This window comes from Culex pipiens, chromosome 1 (assembly GCF_016801865.2).
Source record: "Culex pipiens pallens isolate TS chromosome 1, TS_CPP_V2, whole genome shotgun sequence".
NCBI lineage: Eukaryota > Metazoa > Arthropoda > Insecta > Diptera > Culicidae > Culex > Culex pipiens.
Window position 1 is genome coordinate 13639176 of NC_068937.1, and position 22442 is coordinate 13661617.

A 22442-nucleotide genomic window follows, 5' to 3' on the forward strand; every position below is an offset into this window, starting at 1 on the left:
CAGTTGGGGCACAAAAGTTTGCCTCACCTCATCGGAAGAGTGCACACAAAATGCATTCAGGAGCAAAAACTTGTTCCCTTCGTATCTGGAACCTTACGTGGGAAAGTTTAGATAATGTGCAGAAGGCGTGCAGGGCTTCCAGTGTTCCAGAATATGCAAACGCCTTTTTTTTTTGTTGGAAGAGTGGAGGAAAGGATATTCCATTCTCTTCTAACTCGGAAAAGACCAACTTTTCTGCAACTAGAAAACAACAAAAAAAAAACCGAGCAAAAAAGAAACCTGAATGGCAAACATTCCTTCTCAGTGCTTTTATTAGCATCGCTCCTCTCAATAATTTACTGCGCCAGAGTCTGACTGCTGCAAAATTCCCGGCGATCTTCGCTCGGTTTGACGGTGGAATCTAATTTTGCGAAGCTTTTCCTTAGTTTTTGTTTTCTTGGGCGAAATTAGTTCGCCGGAAGCTGCACCTCCCGAGCGGAGTCAAATAATATGCTGGTTTAGGTTGGGAAATAATCCATGAGGAAATTGATTACTCACGTAAAACGCTTTGTAGGTTTCCAAACTGTTTTTGGACAAAGTTTAAAAAATCTTTGAGGCTTTTAAAGTCTTTTAGTCGTCATATTTCTCAAGTCTCCAAATTAGTCACGTCTTTAAGTCGTCAAGTCTTCAAACCTTCAAGTCTTCCAATTCTTTCAAGTATTGCATTTTTTCCAATGTTTCCAAGACTTTAAATTTTGAACTATGAATTCCTTACAAGAAGTAAGCAAATTGTCAAAAGATGAAAATTTTAAATATTTCCATCTTACCAGACTTTAAGTTCTCTAAATTTCATGTGTTCAAGCTGTCTTGTATTTTTGTCTTTAAAATTGCAAATTCTGATAAAGTAGCACTTTTGAAGACTATAGTAGAACTTTAAAAAATTAAACTTTTGAAGATCAACAAACTTATTAAGTCTTCCAAGTAAATACAGGCAGTTTTGCAGAATAAGTTTTTCAAGTTTGTCAAGTCAAAGTCTACTAGTTTGCCATAATTTGAACTTTAAGAATGCAGTCCGTACTAGAAGTAAACAAGTTGTCTAAAGAAATATTTTTTTTAAATATTTTCAGCATCTTGAACTTTTAGTATTCTAAGTTTGCTTTGTTCATGTTCTCTAGTCTTATTGTTGATTATGTTTGGAATTTTCCGAAATCAGTCTTTTGTAATGTTCATGCTTGGAGAAATTTATAAATTTGGAAAAATTATTGATACAAAGGTTAGGTTCGCTGTTCCAGTTTGGTCAGTGCCTAATTCTGATAATATTTAAGATTTGATCTTGAAATCGAGCTATTTATTAGCACACTGTTCTGTCAAATCCTTGTCAAACTACTTGAAATACTCTCTCTCTCTTTCTCTCTCTCTCTCTCTCTCTCTCTCTCTCTCTCTCTCTCTCTCTCTCTCTCTCTCTCTCTCTCTCTCTCTCTCTCTCTCTCTCTCTCTCTCTCTCTCTCTCTCTCTCTCTCTCTTTCTCTCTCTCTCTCTCTCTCTCTCTCTCTCTCTTTCTCTCTCTCTCTCTCTCTCTCTCTCTCTCTCTCTCTCTCTCTCTCTCTCTCTATTTGTATTTTTATTAACTACTTTTCGGACTAATTCCGAAGACAACAAGTTTTACTCTTTTCCCTAAGTCAAACCCTTTCTGAGCTCAAATGGCAACAAACTTTCCTTGGACACACTGTTTATTTTAAATTGATTTTGGACACATATGGTGGTCAAATTCTCAAAACAAACTTTTTTCTTTAGCCGTACGCATCAACCACAATTTTTGGACTTTTATCTTTAGTCGGAATTGTTCTTAGCAACATTCTTCGTTCAAAATCTTTCGAGCACACTTCTATTCATGTTTTAAACACAAATTTTGGTAAAACTTTCGGTAAGATTCTTCATACTTTTAAGTCAAGGTCGTTTTTGGGCACATATATTGGTCAAATGTATCTTAGTCACACTCTTTGGACAAGCCATGTGTCTTTTTTTTTTCAAGACACGCTCTTTGGTCAAAGTCTTCAGTCAAATTCTTCTTAGACACACCCTTTGTTCAAACTGTTTTTGGGCACACTTTATTTATTGAATCTTATTTTGAGCACACTCTTAAGTGAATTTTTATTGACTTGGTTTTGGTCAAATTCTCAGGCCAACATTTTTTTTTTCTTTGGTCAAACTCTTTGGCCACAATTTTTGGTCACACTTTTTGAAAAAACTCTTAAGTCAAACTGTTTTTTTTTTTGTTTTTCTTTAGTCAAACTCACACGTTTTGTTCACAATTTTTTGTCAAACTTGTTTGGTAACAATTTTTGGTTTATTTTTATATTTTTCAAATTCTCAAGTCAACATTTTTCTCTTTGGCCACAATTTCCGGTCAAAATTTATTTGGGCACACTTTTTGGTCAAAGTTCTTTATATGGACACTCTTTGTTCAAAATTTTGTTGAGCACTCTTTTGGTCTTGTTTTTGGGCACATTTTTGTCAAACCCTTTTTGGGCATAACATTTGGCGAAACGGTTAAAATTATCTTTTTTTTGGGTACTTTTTTGTCAAATTTATTATTTTTTTTTTCGTTACTGACGAGTCTTTCTGGAATTTGTCATGGGTCATTGGTTATAGGTCGCCGGCCTTGTCGTTTCAATCTCAGCTACTTATAATACACAAAGTTTGAATTTTTGTTGACAAACAGTTCCTCAATTGAACATAAAAAAAACTCTTCACAATTTATGTAAGATCAAATGCTGTTCTGTGAAAATACATTTTTATGTTTTTTTGTGCTCTTTCTATCACTACTTTTTTCAGCTACTTTTTTCCTAAAGATATAAAAAATAGAATCATATCGATAGTTTCCGTAGTTTTTAAGAAACTAAAATTTTCAACGTTAAATAATTTAAATAAGTTAAATAAGTTTTTTGTTGTTGTGCTCTTTCTGTCATCAACAAAAAAAATATTCCTAAAGATATAAGAATTCGTTTTCTTTTTTGCGTTCAGCTTTTTTATAATCCCTTTATCTTTATTTTTTTTTAAACAAAACTTTTTTAATTATTTTTGATTAAATCAAACAAATTGAAAAGAACAATAGAAGTTCAATTTATTTCGCAATCACAAAATCAAAATTTTTGTATGATTCGTTTACTCATGATTTCAAAACATCAATCTTTTATTATAAATTATTAAATACAAAATTATGTTATTTATTCAATTTTACCAACAAATAGTTAAAAAGAGGAAGGCGGGAAATGAAGGTCTTTCAAATGAGCCAAGGGGGGAATGCAACGAAAAAGGTTGAGAACCACTGCTCTAAATTTAAACGACATAATATTTTTGCAATCTTTTTGAAACAACTTATTCGTCTTGTTCCAATCTACAATTAGCTTATAAACTAACTTAATCCACCTATGTGGTTGGTGCCTTCCTCACTCTTTTCCAACAATGGGTGATATGTGATATGATGGGTTTGGACACAAGTTTGGTCAAATTTTGTTAACTCGCTCAAAGATTTTTTGCACAACCTGGAAATTTCTGAAAAGTTGGCATTTGATGTCCTCTAAAACATATCAAAAAATTAAAAAATTAAAAATAGTGTTTTTTTGCAAATCAAGTTTTAGTAACAAAAAGTTTAATTAAAAATCACCAAATGTTTTTTACCGTGCATCATTTTTTTTTTCAGTGTAGTCCATATCCATACCTACAACTTTGCCGAAGACACCAAATCGATCAAAAAAATCCTGCAAAAGATACAGATATTTCAATTTTCATGCATCATTTTTGTATGGCCAGCTGCCAAATTTGTATGGAAAATTATATGGACAAACTAATTATGCAAAATGGCTTCTTAAGGCATACCAAAGGCACCAAAAAAGTTTCAGTCGGATCAAAAAATACAAAAAAAAAATCGAATGACCGAAATCTGAGAGAATTGCTAATTTCAAATTTCGCGGCATTTCACGGTATTTCCCAAATTTCACGGCCAGGGGCGAATTTCACGGATTACGCGGCTTCCGTGAAATCGCGAAAAATCACTAGCCCTAGTCATAGGTTATGTAAACCATCTCGGCGGTAGATGTAATTTATAGATTTGAAATAGTTGATTCAGTTTACTTACCTTTATTTTAATCCCTATAGATAAGTTTTAGGTCACTTTAGGTCATAATTTATATAAAAAAAGAAAAAACCTTATTTTAAAGTTAAAGGTCACGTGTAACCGAGATTCAAATGAGATTCATCTTTGTACCAATAAACGGGAAAAAAAACTTAAAGTTCACCGCAGGTCACGGCCATAGCCGCCATGATGGACAGTCATAGTGAGGGCTCGACAAAACCGCACGGAAAACAGACAGGAAACATGATACACATTTCCGCAGCTGGAGCCCGAAAAAGCCCACTAACGAGAGCGATTAACGTGTCAACAAGCTTGTATCGCTCGACTTTGTCGGAGTGAGTTGCGTTGTAGTTTCGCTGTGTAATTGTAGTGAAGTTGGTGGCCTTGATGAATATCTCTGTAATTTTGCAGTGTTTCTTAGTTGGTTTTAGGGTTGATGTACCTATTTTCGACCTAAGTTTAACATATTTTGAATCATTTTGAAATTCTTAGTTGACGTTTGAAAATTTTCAACGAATTTATGTTTTAAGAAATAGCTGATACCAAATTCATCTTGGTAGTGCCTAATCATTTAGAGTGGTTTGCTAATTTGTCAGCGATTAATCATGGATTCGATTTCAATGGTCGTTTGGCCACTAGGAAGTTTCCCCCCGTCAGATGAAATGCTGACTGACTGACTGCAGTCAGGACTCGGAAACTGATTGATGAGATTTTAATGTTGCGCGCGCGCGCGAAACGTCAGGCCTAGGAAATCGATCATCGGTGACGTCGCGATTTAATTGATTTCCGAGTGATTTCGCCGCGTTTTTGTTTCCCTCTGGTTGATGGTGGTGTCAGTCATCGAGAGAGTTTCGAAAAACGGTTTGAATGCTTTGCTTTGTTTGAAATTTTGTATTCAAACCGGAAACATTGTGTCATTTTGGGGGGAAAACCAAATTGTCATCCTTCTGGGGCTTTCCCATCTAAATGCCAATCTCAGCTTTCGCGTGGCGACAATCGTCCCGGACTGTCTCCAATTAGTGCTTCAGCAAATTGTAACTTGTAATCACCAGCAATCTCGGCATCCCTTTCTTCCCAAAATCTCGTCATCTCACCAGAAGCGAAATTCATTTGAAGGAAGAAATGGAGGTGTGTTTCCATGGGGAATCATTACAGTTTCACCCACAATCGCATAGGTGTCAGCACTAGTTAGTCGTACATTCGCACAGACGGCTTTATTTCGACGACCCATTTGATTTAGTTTGATTAACTTTACGCCCCGGTCGACACTAAATACTAAGCAGATGAAGAAGACGAAGCGACGAATACACTGGAGGGAATTGTAAGGATAGGGGTTTCCTGGGGATTGTAAGGGTTCAAACAAGAGTTCAGAGTGGGTTTGAAAAGGTCACATAAAATACTTCTTCAATTGCGGACTTCAAACTTGAAGGTGAGTCCTGGGAAGGCAGTGTTGAAGTCTTCCAAGTCTTCCAAGTCTTCCAAGTCTTCCAAGTCTTCCAAGTCTTCCAAGTCTTCCAAGTCTTCCAAGTCTTCCAAGTCTTCCAAGTCTTCCAAGTCTTCCAAGTCTTCCAAGTCTTCCAAGTCTTCCAAGTTTTCCAAGTCTTCCAAGTCTTCCAAGTCTTCCAAGTCTTCCAAGTCTTCCAAGTCTTCCAAGTCTTCCAAGTCTTCCAAGTCTTCCAAGTCTTCCAAGTCTTCCAAGTCTTCCAAGTCTTCCAAGTCTTCCAAGTCTTCCAAGTCTTCCAAGTCTTCCAAGTCTTCCAAGTCTTCCAAGTCTTCCAAGTCTTCCAAGTCTTCCAAGTCTTCCAAGTCTTCCAAGTCTTCCAAGTCTTCCAAGTCTTCCAAGTCTTCCAAGTCTTCCAACACTTCCAAGTCTTCCAACACTTCCAAGTCTTCCAACACTTCCAAGTCTTCCAACACTTTCAAGTCTTCCAACACTTCCAGGTCTTCCAACACTTCCAGGTCTTCCAACACTTCCAAGTCTTCCAACACTTTCAAGTCTTCCAACACTTCCAGGTCTTCCAACACTTTCAAGTCTTCCATCCAAGTTCTTCAAGTTTTCTATAATTTGAGGTTTAGTAATCTGCTCATTGAAGTCCGTATTAGAAGTGAAATAGTTGACAAATTTTGGAATTTTCTTCAATTTATAATTTTGCATTAATGCATTGAAGTCCGTACTTGAATTGAGCATAAAAAATTCTTACTTGTTCAGTATTATAAGTTTAACATTCAAATAACTGAGCACACCGTGTCCTGTCCAAATCTCTTCACCACGTACATCGTCCTGAATCGTCCACCCAATTTATCCCATTCGCTCCCAAAACGGGCCCCCAACAAACACCCAGCATTACCAACGCAAGTTAAACCGTGTCTTACCTGCCCAAAAAGGCTTCGTCTTCGAATCGAAACGTGTTACGCACATTTGTTCACGAACAAAAAAGGGTCACCGAAAGCGATTAAACTGAGCCCACCCAGGGAAAACATCTTCTTCGTTCGGGGTTGGCCCCCGTCGAAAAAGGATTCGATATCCGGGCGAGCGAAACCTTCCTGCGAGATTGATCCCTTTTGCCCCGGCCAACAAATAAGGCATATCGTTGATGATAGAATTAGGAAGACATCGCTTCAAAAAGGCGATTCAATTTCGAGACAGGAAAAGGTGCCTTACTGCGGGGTCTGATTTGTCCTTTTTGGGGGTTTTTGGTGGAAGGGGCAGTAATATTTGAAGGTAGGATAAAGTTATCAGAAATATAAGTACGAAAATGCACCTTTTCGTAATTAAATTTTATTTTTAAATTGTTTATTAATAGCAAAATCGCTTACGGGTAATCCTTTTTCATAATTGATATTTTTCGTTCCAGTTCGTAACGACAAGTCACCGAGAATGTCCCATTATGTCAAACTTACCTGCGAGGACAATAACCATCTGCCGATCCTAAAACGACCAAACGAACCGAGAAGTCAATCAAAGCCAGTGAAATTTGATTCACGGGGGGTAAAGAGAGCAATAAAAGTATCCATTCCAAAGGGGTTCCCTGGGTTCAGTTGCAAGCCTTTTTGGTTCGGGTTGAAATGTCAACTCGATCCGGAGCTTGGGTCGTGGTGGAAGGGTTCCGTATCCGATTTCAACGCCGTGTTCACAATCTTAGTTTGTGTTGATTGAAATAAGAAGTAAAAAAAATCATTCTGAAAATTTAAAAGTTTCCAAGTCTTCCAACACTTAAAAGTCTTCCAAAACTTCCAAGTCTTCCAACACTTCCAAGTCTTTCAACACTTCCAAGTCTTCCAACACTTCCAAGTCTTTCAAAACTTCCAAGTCTTTCAACACTTCCAAGTCTTCCAACACTTCCAAGTCTTTCAACACTTCCAAGTCTTTCAACACTTCCAAGTCTTCCAACACTTCCAAGTCTTTCCACACTTCCAAGTCTTTCAACACTTCCAAGTCTTTCAACACTTTCAAATCTCCCAACACTTCCAAGTCTTTCAACACTTCCAAGTCTTCCAACACTTCCAAGTCTTTCAACACTTCCAAGTCTTTCACCACTTCCAAGTCTTCCAACACTTCCAAGACTTTCCACACTTCCAAGTCTTTCACCACTTCCAAGCCTTTCAACACTTTCAAGTCTTTCAACACTTCCAAGTCTTTCACCACTTCCAAGTCTTCCAACACTTCCAAGTCTTTCAACACTTCCAAGTCTTTCACCACTTCCAAGTCTTCCAACACTTCCAAGTCTTTCAGCACTTCCAAGTCTTCCAACACTTCCAAGTCTTTCCACACTTCCAAATCTTTCAACATTTCCCAGTCTTTCCACACTTCCAAGTCTTTCACCACTTCCAAGCCTTTCAACACTTCCAAGTCTTTCCACACTTCCATGTCTTCCAACACTTCCAAGTCTTTCAACACTTCCAAGTCTTTCACCACTTCCAAGTCTTCCAACACTTCCAAGTCTTTCCACACTTCCAAGTCTTTCAACATTTCCCAGTCTTCCAACACTTCCAAGACTTTCCACACTTCCAAGTCTTTCACCACTTCCAAGCCTTTCAACACTTTCAAGTCTTTCAACACTTCCAAGTCTTTCACCACTTCCAAGTCTTCCAACACTTCCAAGTCTTCCAACACTTCCAAGTCTTTCCACACTTCCAAATCTTTCAACATTTCCCAGTCTTTCCACACTTCCAAGTCTTTCACCACTTCCAAGTCTTCCAACACTTCCAAGTCTTTCCACACTTCCAAGTCTTTCAACATTTCCCAGTCTTCCAACACTTCCAAGTCTTCCAACACTTCCAAGTCTTTCAAAACTTCCAAGTCTTTCCACACTTCCAAGTCTTTCAACACTTTCAAGTCTTTCAACACTTCCAAATCTTCCAACAGTTCCAAGTCTTTCAACACTTCCAAGTATTTCACCACTTCCAAGTCTTTCAACACTTCCAAGTCTTTCAACACTTCCAAGTCTTTCCACACTTCCAAGCCTTTCAACACTTCCAAGTCTTTCAACACTTCCAAGACTTTCCACACTTCCAAGTCTTTCACCACTTCCAAGCCTTTCAACACTTCCAAGTCTTTCAACACTTCCAAGTCTTTCACCACTTCCAAGTCTTCCAACACTTCCAAGTCTTCCAACACTTCCAAGTCTTCCAACACTTCCAAGTCTTCCAACACTTCCAAGTCTTCCAACACTTCCAAGTCTTCCAACACTTCCAAGTCTTTCCACACTTCCAAATCTTTCAACATTTCCCAGTCTTTCCACACTTCCAAGTCTTTCACCACTTCCAAGTCTTCCAACACTTCCAAGTCTTTCCACACTTCCAAGTCTTCCAACACTTCCAAGTCTTCCAACACTTCCAAGTCTTTCCACACTTCCAAATCTTTCAACATTTCCCAGTCTTTCCACACTTCCAAGTCTTTCCACACTTCCAAATCTTTCAACATTTCCCAGTCTTTCCACACTTCCAAGTCTTTCACCACTTCCAAGTCTTCCAACACTTCCAAGTCTTTCCACACTTCCAAGTCTTTCAACATTTCCCAGTCTTCCAACACTTCCAAGTCTTCCAACACTTCCAAGTCTTTCAAAACTTCCAAGTCTTTCCACACTTCCAAGTCTTTCAACACTTTCAAGTCTTTCAACACTTCCAAATCTTCCAACAGTTCCAAGTCTTTCAACACTTCCAAGTATTTCACCACTTCCAAGTCTTTCAACACTTCCAAGTCTTTCAACACTTCCAAGTCTTTCCACACTTCCAAGCCTTTCAACACTTCCAAGTCTTTCAACACTTCCAAGACTTTCCACACTTCCAAGTCTTTCACCACTTCCAAGCCTTTCAACACTTCCAAGTCTTTCAACACTTCCAAGTCTTTCAACACTTCCAAGTCTTCCAACACTTCCAAGTCTTCCAACACTTCCAAGTCTTCCAACACTTCCAAGTCTTCCAACACTTCCAAGTCTTCCAACACTTCCAAGTCTTCCAACACTTCCAAGTCTTTCCACACTTCCAAATCTTTCAACATTTCCCAGTCTTTCCACACTTCCAAGTCTTTCACCACTTCCAAGTCTTCCAACACTTCCAAGTCTTTCCACACTTCCAAGTCTTCCAACACTTCCAAGTCTTCCAACACTTCCAAGTCTTTCCACACTTCCAAATCTTTCAACATTTCCCAGTCTTTCCACACTTCCAAGTCTTTCCACACTTCCAAATCTTTCAACATTTCCCAGTCTTTCCACACTTCCAAGTCTTTCACCACTTCCAAGTCTTCCAACACTTCCAAGTCTTTCCACACTTCCAAGTCTTTCAACATTTCCCAGTCTTCCAACACTTCCAAGTCTTCCAACACTTCCAAGTCTTTCAAAACTTCCAAGTCTTTCCACACTTCCAAGTCTTTCAACACTTTCAAGTCTTTCAACACTTCCAAATCTTCCAACAGTTCCAAGTCTTTCAACACTTCCAAGTATTTCACCACTTCCAAGTCTTTCAACACTTCCAAGTCTTCCAACAGTTCCAAGTCTTTCAACACTTCCAAGTATTTCACCACTTCCAAGTCTTTCAACACTTCCAAGTCTTTCAACACTTCCAAGACTTTCCACACTTCCAAGTCTTTCACCACTTCCAAGCCTTTCAACACTTCCAAGTCTTTCAACACTTCCAAGTCTTTCAACACTTCCAAGTCTTCCAACACTTCCAAGTCTTCCAACACTTCCAAGTCTTCCAACACTTCCAAGTCTTCCAACACTTCCAAGTCTTCCAACACTTCCAAGTCTTCCAACACTTCCAAGTCTTTCAACACTTCCAAGTCTTTCAACACTTCCAAGTCTTCCAACACTTCCAAATCTTTCCACACTTCCAAGTCTTTCAACATTTCCCAGTCTTCCAACACTTCCAAGACTTTCCACACTTCCAATTCTTTCACCACTTCCAAGCCTTTCAACACTTTCAAGTCTTTCAACACTTCCAAGTCTTTCACCACTTCCAAGTCTTCCAACACTTCCAAGTCTTTCAACACTTCCAAGTCTTCCAACACTTCCAAGTCTTCCAACACTTCCAAATCTTCCAACACTTCCAAGTCTTCCAACACTTCCAAGTCTTCCAACACTTCCAAGTCTTTCAACACTTCCAAAACTTTCAACACTTCCAAGTCTTCAAAATCACCACCTTTTCCTTCTACTTACCTTCTAAAACTTTGAGAATTAATCTTCTAGAACATTGAAGGAAGAATGTATTGAAGTCCGTACTTGAGATGATCGAACTGTTATTTTTTTACATAAATTTTAGTTTTCTTGATGGAGCGATTTATCCTTTGAAGTCCGCACTAGAAATGAGTATTTCAATTGGTTTTGTTTGCAACGTTAACTTGAACTGATATTTTTAGTGATAAATGTATTGAAGTCTGGTTTAGGAGTAATGAAACTGACAAATTAAAACAAACTCAATATTTTTTGGAATTCTAGACTAAGCACTAATTAAACATGAAGCCCGTTCTAGAAGTGAGAAACTTAGTTTAATTTCAAGCAATTTTCTGTCTAATTTCGTTTCAATCCGTCTCAAAAACATAACCGCAAATTCGCAAACAATCAAAATTCCTCGAGTGTAATAAATGCAACTCAGCTCTCCTGGCAGTGTTACTCCCATGGCAGTGCCAATCTTGGTGTGGGTCAAGTTTTTGCTCCCGTTTAAAACTTGTGGTGCTCGGTAGTAACTCTTCTGGCAAAGTTTTTAAAAAAGTTCAAATTGAGCAAAAAAATTCAAAAATATCGTTAAATCTTTTTTGTTGAAAATCAGTTCAAATTCAGAAAATTACCATCCTTTTTTGAAACTTACACTGAAAAGCCTTTAAGGACAGTTGAAGTAATGTTATAAATTTCAAATTCATAACCACTGTTGATGTACTTGGTTTTATTGTTGGTTTAAGGAAAAGGGCAGTGGTTTTCGAGAGATTCTAAAATACGCCAACAAAACCAGCAATTACCAAAGTCATTCAAACTGCTCTGACTGCAAACAAATGTTGGCTAAGCGCTCAATTTGCATACAAATTCAAATATTTTCAGTCCGAAAAAAAATCCCGCCACTCACACCAACTGTCAATAGTTGTACCTTTTTCATTCAGTGAACGCGGTGTTTGCTCAACTGGTGCGAATTCCCAGAATGACACACGCACTCAATGGCAGTGTAATTATTTCACGCGTGTCATTTTATTTTATTTTGTTGTTGTTTCAAATTCAGCGTGTGCAACAAAAACACACTTTCCCCTGGACTGTTGATTTTACAATCGAAACCACTCACACTGGTGCAAATGTTTGCGACCCCTCCTTTTTTTTGTTGGTCGTCTGAATTTCACCCGAATCCACTCATGTGCAATAATTTCAATAAATTTTATTTCCAGCAATCACCAAACTCTGAACATTGTTATAATATGAAATGAATTGTATTGAGTTTCACCACTAAATTACACTTGAAAACCGCTCTTAACAAGTGCTCACAAATATACACACACTTTCAAAGGGTCAACTCGGTAGTGCCACTAAGCTGGCAACACTGCCTGGAGGGAGAGAGTGGAAATTTTAGGGGTTTTCGAGGTCGATTGAAACTGGAAATAAATCACCACCGGGGCCGGAGGCCCCTTGAATTTAGTTTGTGGTTCAAAGGGGACAAACACACACACATAGAGCTTGGGACACTTATTGGACCGCGAAAAATGACGCCAATGTGGCTAGGTGGGAATGTATGTGTGTGAGTTTGATATTTTCATAAAGTACACAAAATTTTGCTGATTTTATTGTATAATAGAATTGTGAAGCCTTAAATGTTCCAATGACCAATGACCAATGACCAATGACCAATGACCAATGACCAATGACCAATGACCAATGACCAATGACCAATGACCAATGACCAATGACCAATGACCAATGACCAATGACCAATGACCAATGACCAATGACCAATGACCAATGACCAATGACCAATGACCAATGACCAATGACCAATGACCAATGACCAATGACCAATGACCAATGACCAATGACCAATGACCAATGACCAATTACCAATGACCAATGACCAACTGCCCAGCAGTAGCCCAACTGCTCAGCAGGATTTCCAATTTTTAGTCCGAAAGCCAGTCTGCTCGAAAAACATTCCGATCAGGAACAATTTCATGAATTCCCTAAATTAAACTCTCTCTATCTTTTCGTCAGCACTTTTCCCCTTTTTCACTGCAAAAAGACCACATTTCTTCAAAAACAATAAACCTCCAAGAATTTGTTTTCCCTCAAAATTACTTCTGAGCAAAGCTTTCTTATGCACTCGGCATAAAAATAAATCTCGGAAATTTTATATTCCTGTCGCTCCAGCTCTTTACCGAGAGTTCCGGAACCACGTGTGTCCAGTCGTCCAGCAGTCCGTCTGGAAGTTGTAGTCGGAGACACTGACTGCAGCGTGTTGTACTCGAGCAAACATAAATAAGTCGACAAAACATGCATTCCATACATCTGGCTCCCGCAAATCTACACACATACTTACACATTACACAGTTTAGACCGCACACACACACACACTGTGTGGCTATGTGTGTGTTACACCATACCTCGAACTACTCGTTAAAGTGATTTGTGTAGCCCCCGATGGCCATCGTTCTTGCACACTTGCCTTGTAACAATTTAAACTCATAAATTTGACTACTTTAGTGTATAGAGGAAACCCCTGAACACACACACACACACACCGACACATGCAAAGATAAAGGAGCTTGGTTTATTGCGAAATTCCTACGCCGCGTAACGGACACACAGACACGTCTAAGGATGCGGTACGCATCAAAGGTGGACCACGAAGGAAGCAGGTGTGAAAATCTCTCAAATTTACTCTTTACTCTTTACTCTTTACTCTTTACTCTTTACTCTTTACTCTTTACTCTTTACTCTTTACTCTTTACTCTTTACACTTTACTCTTTACTCTTTACTCTTTACTCTTTACACTTTACTCTTTACTCTTTACTCTTTACTCTTTACTCTTTACTCTTTACTCTTTACTCTTTACTCTTTACTCTTTACTCTTTACTCTTTACTCTTTACTCTTTACTCTTTACTCTTTACTCTTTACTCTTTACTCTTTACTCTTTACTCTTTACTCTTTACTCTTTACTCTTTACTCTTTACTCTTTACTCTTTACTCTTTACTCTTTACTCTTTACTCTTTACTCTTTACTCTTTACTCTTTACTCTTTACTCTTTACTCTTTACTCTTTACTCTTTACTCTTTACTCTTTACTCTTTACTCTTTACTCTTTACTCTTTACTCTTTACTCTTTACTCTTTACTCTTTACTCTTTACTCTTTACTCTTTACTCTTTACTCTTTACTCTTTACTCTTTACTCTTTACTCTTTACTCTTTACTCTTTACTCTTTACTCTTTACTCTTTACTCTTTACTCTTTACTCTTTACTCTTTACTCTTTACTCTTTACTCTTTACTCTTTACTCTTTACTCTTTACTCTTTACTCTTTACTCTTTACTCTTTACACTTTACTCTTTACTCTTTACTCTTTACTCTTTACTCTTTACTCTTTACTCTTTACTCTTTACTCTTTACTCTTTACTCTTTACTCTTTACTCTTTACTCTTTACTCTTTACTCTTTACTCTTTACTCTTTACTCTTTACTCTTTACTCTTTACTCTTTACTCTTTACTCTTTACTCTTTACTCTTTACTCTTTACTCTTTACTCTTTACTGACTCTTTGATTTTTTTTTAAATTTCTATAAGTTTTTCATAATCATTCTAAACCGAAATCAAACAAAGTAATTTTTCCATCACTGCCGTCAAGAAAAACTGGAAAACTTTCATCCCCTCCTACGACAGAACCGTAAACTTTCATGTGAGGTGATGCATCGAAGGTCCCTTCACACACTTGCTGATGCCCGCTGGCTGGCTGGCTGGCAAATATCAACTATCATAATTTTTCGATCCAACCGACCGAATGCGAGCAAATGAAACGAACAGTGAGCGGAATTCAAATTGAATTTCTGACTCTGGGCTGCACTGGCGAGTAGGGGATTTCGAGAGCATTGGTGTGCAAAAGAATAATACAAAAAGTTTTTTGTAGCAAATTGAGAACATAAAACTATAAAGCCAAAATATCAAAACATAAAAAGAAAATAAAACAAAGTTAAAGATAGGTAATAATAAAAATCTAAAATCATGAAAGATTCAAAATTGATTAACATTTTAAAAAACAATACATAAAATAAAAACAAAAAAAAACAAAACAAAATACATTTTTGTAATTTTTGTCATTTTTGTCATTGTTGTCATTTTTGTCATTTTTGTCATTTTTGTCATTTTTGTCATTTTTGTCATTTTTGTCATTTTTGTCATTTTTGTCATTTTTGTCATTTTTGTCATTTTTGTCATTTTTGTCATTTTTGTCATTTTTGTCATTTTTGTCATTTTTGTCATTTTTGTCATTTTTGTCATTTTTGTCATTTTTGTCATTTTTGTCATTTTTGTCATTTTTGTCATTTTTGTCATTTTTGTCATTTTTGTCATTTTTGTCATTTTTGTCATTTTTGTCATTTTTGTCATTTTTGTCATTTTTGTCATTTTTGTCATTTTTGTCATTTTTGTCATTTTTGTCATTTTTGTCATTTTTGTCATTTTTGTCATTTTTGTCGTTTTTGTCATTTTTGTCATTTTTTCTTTTTTGTTTTTTTTTTGTCATGTTTGTCATTTTTGCCCTTTTTGACAATTTTGACAATTTTGACAATTTTGACAATTTTGACAATTTTGACAATTTTGACAATTTTGACAACTTTGACAATTTTGACAATTTTGACAATTTTGACAATTTTGACAATTTTGACAATTTTGACAATTTTGACAATTTTGACAATTTTGACAATTTTGACAATTTTGACAATTTTGACAATTTTGACAATTTTGACAATTTTGACAATTTTGACAATTTTGACAATTTTGACAATTTTGACAATTTTGACAATTTTGACAATTTTGACAATTTTGACAATTTTGACAATTTTGACAATTTTGACAATTTTGACAATTTTGACAATTTTGACAATTTTGACAATTTTGACAATTTTGACAATTTTGACAATTTTGACAATTTTGACAATTTTGACAATTTTGACAATTTTGACAATTTTGACAATTTTGACAATTTTGACAATTTTGACAATTTTGACAATTTTGACAATTTTGACAATTTTGACAATTTTGACAATTTTGACAATTTTGACAATTTTGACAATTTTGACAATTGAGAATTGAGAATTGAGAATTGAGAATTGAGAATTGAGAATTGAGAATTGAGAATTGAGAATTGAGAATTGAGAATTGAGAATTGAGAATTGAGAATTGAGAATTGAGAATTGAGAATTGAGAATTGAGAATTGAGAATTGAGAATTGAGAATTGAGAATTGAGAATTGAGAATTGAGGATTGAGAATTGAGAATTGAGATTTGAGAATTGAGAATTGAGAATTGAGAATTGAGAATTGAGAATTGAGAATTGAGAATTGAGAATTGAGAATTGAGAATTGAGAATTGAGAATTGAGAATTGAGAATTGAGAATTGAGAATTGAGAATTGAGAATTGAGAATTGAGAATTGAGAATTGAGAATTGAGAATTGAGAATTGAGAATTGAGAATTGAGAATTGAGAATTGAGAATTGAGAATTGAGAATTGAGAATTGAGAATTGAGAATTGAGAATTGAGAATTGAAAATTGAGAATTGAGGACTGAGAATTCAGAATTCAGAATTGAAAATTGAGAATTGAGAACTGAGAAATGAAAATTGAGAATTCAGAATTAAAAATGTTAAAAACAAAATACGCCAATGACCTCCAGAATCATGCAACCTACCCGGCGCATTCCATGTCTTCAAAAATTTACCCCCTTTTTGCAGACCACAACCTTCGCAGCAGTTTCAAACGCCTGACAGTAGGCTTTTTCCCCCCCAATGCAAAGGATGAACCCGGCTTCACCACCGATTTCATGCCAATGTGCACTCAATTTGGCCCGGTGCCGATATTTGGCGGTGTGTTCTTCCACCGATGGCCATCTCTATCGGACGCAGAGAACTGGAGCCTGCTCCTGCTGAAGTACGTACTGAAAAACACACAGCAGAAGGAATGCTTTCTTTGAGTTTTGCATACGTTCAGGCGTATCACGCTTCGGGGGCAGAAATGCGCCTAGAGTGCTGCAAATGCATGGCTAACCCTCAGCTTGCAATTTTATTAATCATTTTGCATTCTAAATAGGAAGTGGAATGAAACAATTTAATTTAAAAAAAATTAATTGGAAAATGAAAGATAAACCTTTATAACAACTTCTGTTTACATCAAGGGTTTCAGGGATGACGTCTGTTCTGAGTCTGTTGAAGGTCTGCGGTCCAATTTCAGTTGATGCGTGCTCAATGTTGCAGATGATTTTCCACTTCCAGCAGATTCAGTTCGTATTTGCAAAGTTTCTTCAGAACATGAGCCTCCGAGAAACTACTTGAATTGATGAGGTTCTGTTGTTATACGAGTGGGTTAATTTTCTAGAATCGAGTTTAACAAATTTTTCAGATCTAGAAAGTAGACTCTGTTTGCAAACTTCAAATTTCATTTTTATTCTTCGAAATATCGGAGATCAAATTTCCTCCTCAAATCACTGCAATTTCCCCCCAAAATTTGACCCACTTTCAACGCGCCAAAAATCCTTAAATCCACGTGGCACCGTTTTATTGCGTCGTCGCCATTCAGGTCGATTTGGGGGCTTGTTTAAAATTCCAAATATGGTCCACCTCCCCCCCTTCACATACTAACTTTTCAATTGTCGTGCTCCGAGGTGGCAATTGTTTCAACGAGTCTGTTTTTTTTTTCTCGTAGGGGTAAAGGCAGGTGGGGTCTGCCAACTCAGGTGTGACACACGTGGAAAATGCCGTGCCGTGGCGGGGATTGTTTTTATTTCTTTTGGCAAGCGGCAAAAAGTGAATCCCCAAAAGTGGCGTTCGTGGAGTTGGCAAAACAATTTTATGCGGTGGCATCATCATTACCGGGCCGAAAATGTTTAAATAAAATTTGAATAAATATTTTTCGTCCCGCGAAGGTGAGGAGCAGGCAGTCGACGTGCTGCGCTGTTTTGACTTTTGTGGCGGGGTTCGCTAGACTAGCGTGAACGTGGAACGAACTACGACTACGGTGTGGTGTGTGTGTCAACCTGGAAATGAAATTTTGGCCAGTTTTAGATTGAGAGTGGGAGTAAATACAGTGTGGATAGGAATATTTCAAACATTTATAAATAAATTATAGAATCATTCATTTTCAACATTTAAAAAAAATAGTAAAAACATATTCAGAAAAAAGTAAGCAAAACGGGATTTAAATTAAGTTTTTTTTTGCGATTTTGAGTAAAGTGCACCAAATTCAATCTGATTTTTGACCAAAAAAAGTTCTTTTTTCGTTTTAAAAAACTTAATAAAAAAATAAAAATAAAGAAAAAAATGTAGTTTTTTGTAATGTAGTAATTCTACCATTTCTCAGAAAACCAAAGTAATCAGTAAGTCCCTGCTAATGATACAAATTTTTGCATATTAAGATAAGTACTACTTAAACTGAATTTTAATTTATTTAGACCATCAAAAAGTTCAAAAGAAGTTTGTAGGTCATATGTGCAGTAACCATAAAAAGCTTAGTAAAAAAACAACAAATAAAAAATCTTTTTCAAAATCTGCTGAATACGTTAAGTAAAAACTAATTACAAATTGCGAATCAAGAATTTCGAAATTTTGAAGGAATTTTCTGATCGATTTGGTGTCATCGGCCAAGTTTTATAATATTTATGAAGACCATTCAGAAAAAATAGTACACGGAATTTTCGCCGATTTTTGAATATTTCTTTTTAGAATTTTTTTGTATTTTAGGGGACAAAAAATCACAACTTTTGAGCCATACAAAAAAAATTGCAGACGAGTCCTGATTCTTTTAATAGTGTTTTTTGAGAAAAAATGAAATGTCAGTAAAATTTTGTTTTTTACCTCGGTTTTCAATGATTTTTTTTTTCAAAGTAAGTTTAATTTATGTGAAAAAATCTCGATTTTTATTTTTTTTTTAAATAGTGTTCAGGAAATTTAAAATAAAATTACCTAAGAGACATTGAAGATTGAACCTCTTATTGCTGAAATACTTCGATTACAAAAATTTTGGCAGAACCAAACATTCAATTTAACCATCTGAAATGTTAGTCTTGATTCCACAATTTTTGAAATATTTTTTTCTAAAAGATCATTTTTTTCACATTTTATTTTTTAGTGTTAAAAATTGGACAATTAGTTGCTGAGATATTGGCATTACAAATGTGGGAATGTTATAATAAGAGACTTAAGAAACTTACATTTGCTTGTTTCTTGTTTCTTCTTTTTTTAAGTCTTATTGAAACATTCCCACATTTGTAATGCTCAGCAACTAATTGTCCAATTTTTAATGTGAAAAAATTCCAAAATTGTGAAAAAAATATCCCTTATTTTTTTTAAATTGTGGAATCAAGAATAAAATTTTAAATGGGCGTAATATTGAATGTTTGGCCTTGCCAAAATTGTATTGAACCTTGTATAGGTGAACCAATGACACAAAATGGCTTCTTTGGACATAGGGAAAGACCCCACAAAGGTTTAACTAATAATAAGAAAAGGTTGGTCATGATTAGAAAAAATGATAACACTGAAAAATAGCCACAAATATCTCGATTATCACCTACCCATGATTTTTTGTTATAATACTGGTTTTATTGGAAAGTAACGCAAAATTCCCTCGGAAAAACTTCTAAAACTGATTTAAAGATGTAAAATTTAATGTGGAATCGGAAAGTACTTTTCTGTCTTTTATATAGATTACACCGTTTTCGAGTTAAAGCCATTTTATTGCAAAATTTTTAAGAAAAATTGTTTTTTTTTTAAGTTCTCATCCTTTTAAATCTCAGAAAAGAATAAATTTGAAAATCTGAGTGATGGTTTCTCAATATTAATTTTTTTTTTTAATATACTTGATTTTTGAAATGACGACTCACATTTCGAAAGGGGCCATGTAATTCGGTTAAAGCCTTTTTAAATTTATGTCGTGATTATAATACCTGGAAACATAAATCGAATCATAAAGATCCGATATACAGACATACCTCGGTTTAGCACCGCATATGGGGGATGCAAAACCGAGGCGTGCATAACCGAGGCACAGAGCTTATGGGATTTTAGCTATATGGGTAATTCTCTACCAACTCACACGAAATCGGGAAAAGTTGCCCCGACCCCTCTTCGATTTGCGTGAAACTTTGTCCTAAGGGGTAACTTTTGTCCCTGATCACGAATCCGAGGTCCGTTTTTTGATATCTCGTGACGGAGGGGCGGTACGACCCCTTCCATTTTTGAACATGCGAAAAAAGAAGTGTTTTTCGATAATTTGCAGCCTGTAACGGTGATGAGATAGAAATTTGGTGTCAAAGGGACTTTTATGTAAAATTAGACGCCCAATTTGATGGCGTACTCAGAATTCCGAAAAAACGTATTTTTCATCGAAAAAACACTAAAAAAGTTTTAAAAATTCTCCCATTTTCCGTAACTCGACTGTAAAAAATTTTGGAACATGTAATTTTATGGGAAATTTAATGTTCTTTTCGAATCTACATTGACCCGGAAGGGTCATTTTTTCATTTAGAACAAAATTTTTCATTTTAAAATTTCATGTTTTTTCTAACTTTGCAGGGTTATTTTTTAGAGTGTAACAATGTTGTACAAAGTTGTAGAGCAGACAATTACAAAAAATTTGATATATAGACATAAGGGGTTTGCTTATAAACATCACGAGTTATCACGATTTTACGAAAAAAAGTTTTGAAAAAGTTACTTTTTGCGTTTCTCTTTGTTTCGTCGTCCGTGTCTATCGCGGGTGACCATGAACGGCCATGATCGATGACGACCAACTTTTTCAAAACTTTTTTTCGTAAAATCGCGATAACTCGTGATGTTTAAGAGCAAACCCCTTATGTCTATATATCAAATTTTTTGTAATTGTCTGTTCTACAACTTTGTAGAACATTGTTACACTCTAAAAAATAACTCTGCAAAGTTAGAAAAAACACGAAATTTTAAAATGAAAAATTTTGTTCTAAATGAAAAAATGATCCTTCTGGGTCAATGTAGATTCAAAAAGTACATTAAATTTCCCATAAAATTACATGTTCCAAAATTTTTTACATTCGAGTAACGGAAAATGGGAGAATTTTTAAAACTTTTTTAGTGTTTTTTTCGATGAAAAATTCGTTTTTTCGGAATTCTGAGTACGCCATCAAATCGGGCGTCTAATTTTACATAAAAGTCCCTTTGACACCAAATTCCTATCTCATCGCCGTTTCAGGCTGCAAATTATTGAAAAACACCTCTTTTTTCGCATGTTCAAAAATGGAAGGGGTCGTACCGCCCCTCCGTCACGAGATATCAAAAAACGGACCTCGGATTCGTGATTAGGGACAAAAGTTACCCCTTAGAACAAAGTTTCACGCAAATCGAAGAGGGGTCGGGGCAACTGCTGTGTGAGTTGGCGGAGAATTACCCATATGTCAATCATGCAAACATCAAAAAATTATAGTGTTTTGTAATCAGGATGATGTCAGCTATTCATTAAAATTATAATTTCATGACCATTTTCACAAAAATACGTATTTTTCCTGTATTTTGAAATGCATTTTTTTCTCTAAAGAAACCAAAAATGTATTTTTAATGCAATATGGGTATCAAATGATCAGTTTATTTCATTCATTTCGAATGTTAAATCTTTTTTTTTAAACATGCAAAATTTTCACAAAACTACGTATTTTCGAAAAAAAAATACTCAAAATTTCAGTTTTTTCAATGTGGGTATCAAACGATCGGGATTTTTTCATACATTTCGAATGTAATAACAATATTTTTTGAAAATACTCAAATTTTTCACAAAACTACGTATTTTCTAAAATATACTCAAAATTTCAGTTTTTTCAATGTGGGTATCAAACGATCGGGATTTTTTCATACATTTCGAATGTAATAACAACGTTTTTTGGAAATACTCAAAATTTTCACAAAACTACGTATTTTCGAAAAAAAAATACTCGAAATTTTTGTTTTTACAATTTGGGTTCAAGAGATCGGGATGATTTCATACATTTCGAATGTAATAACAACATTTTTTGAAAATACTGAAAAATTTCACAAAACTACGTATTTTCTAAAATATACTCAAAATTTCAGTTTTTTCAATGTGGGTATCAAACGATCGGGATTTTTTCATACATTTCGAATGTAACAACAACATTTTTTGAAAATACTCAAAACATTCACAAAACTAAGTATTTTTGAAAAAATACTCCAAATTTTCGTTTTTACAATGTGGGTATCGAGATTTTTTAAAATAATTTCGAATGTAATAACAAAATTTTTTGAAAATACTCTGTAATTTTCACAAAACTACGTATTTTCGAAAATATACTCAAAATTTCAGTTTTTACAACACTGGTATCAAACGATCGAGATTTTTCATACATTCCGAAAGATAATAAAAAAAATGAAAATACTCAAAATTTTCACAAAATAACGTATTTTTGGAAAGTTTTGTGAAACTTTTGAGTATTTTAATTTTTTTATTACTTTCGAAATGTATGAAAAAATCCCGATCGTTTGATACCCATATTGTAAAAACTGAAGTTTTGAGTATTTTTTCGAAAATAAGTAGTTTTGTGAAAATTTTTATATATTCACAAATTTGCATTATAACTTTTGAAATGTGTGAAAAAATCCCGATCATTTGAT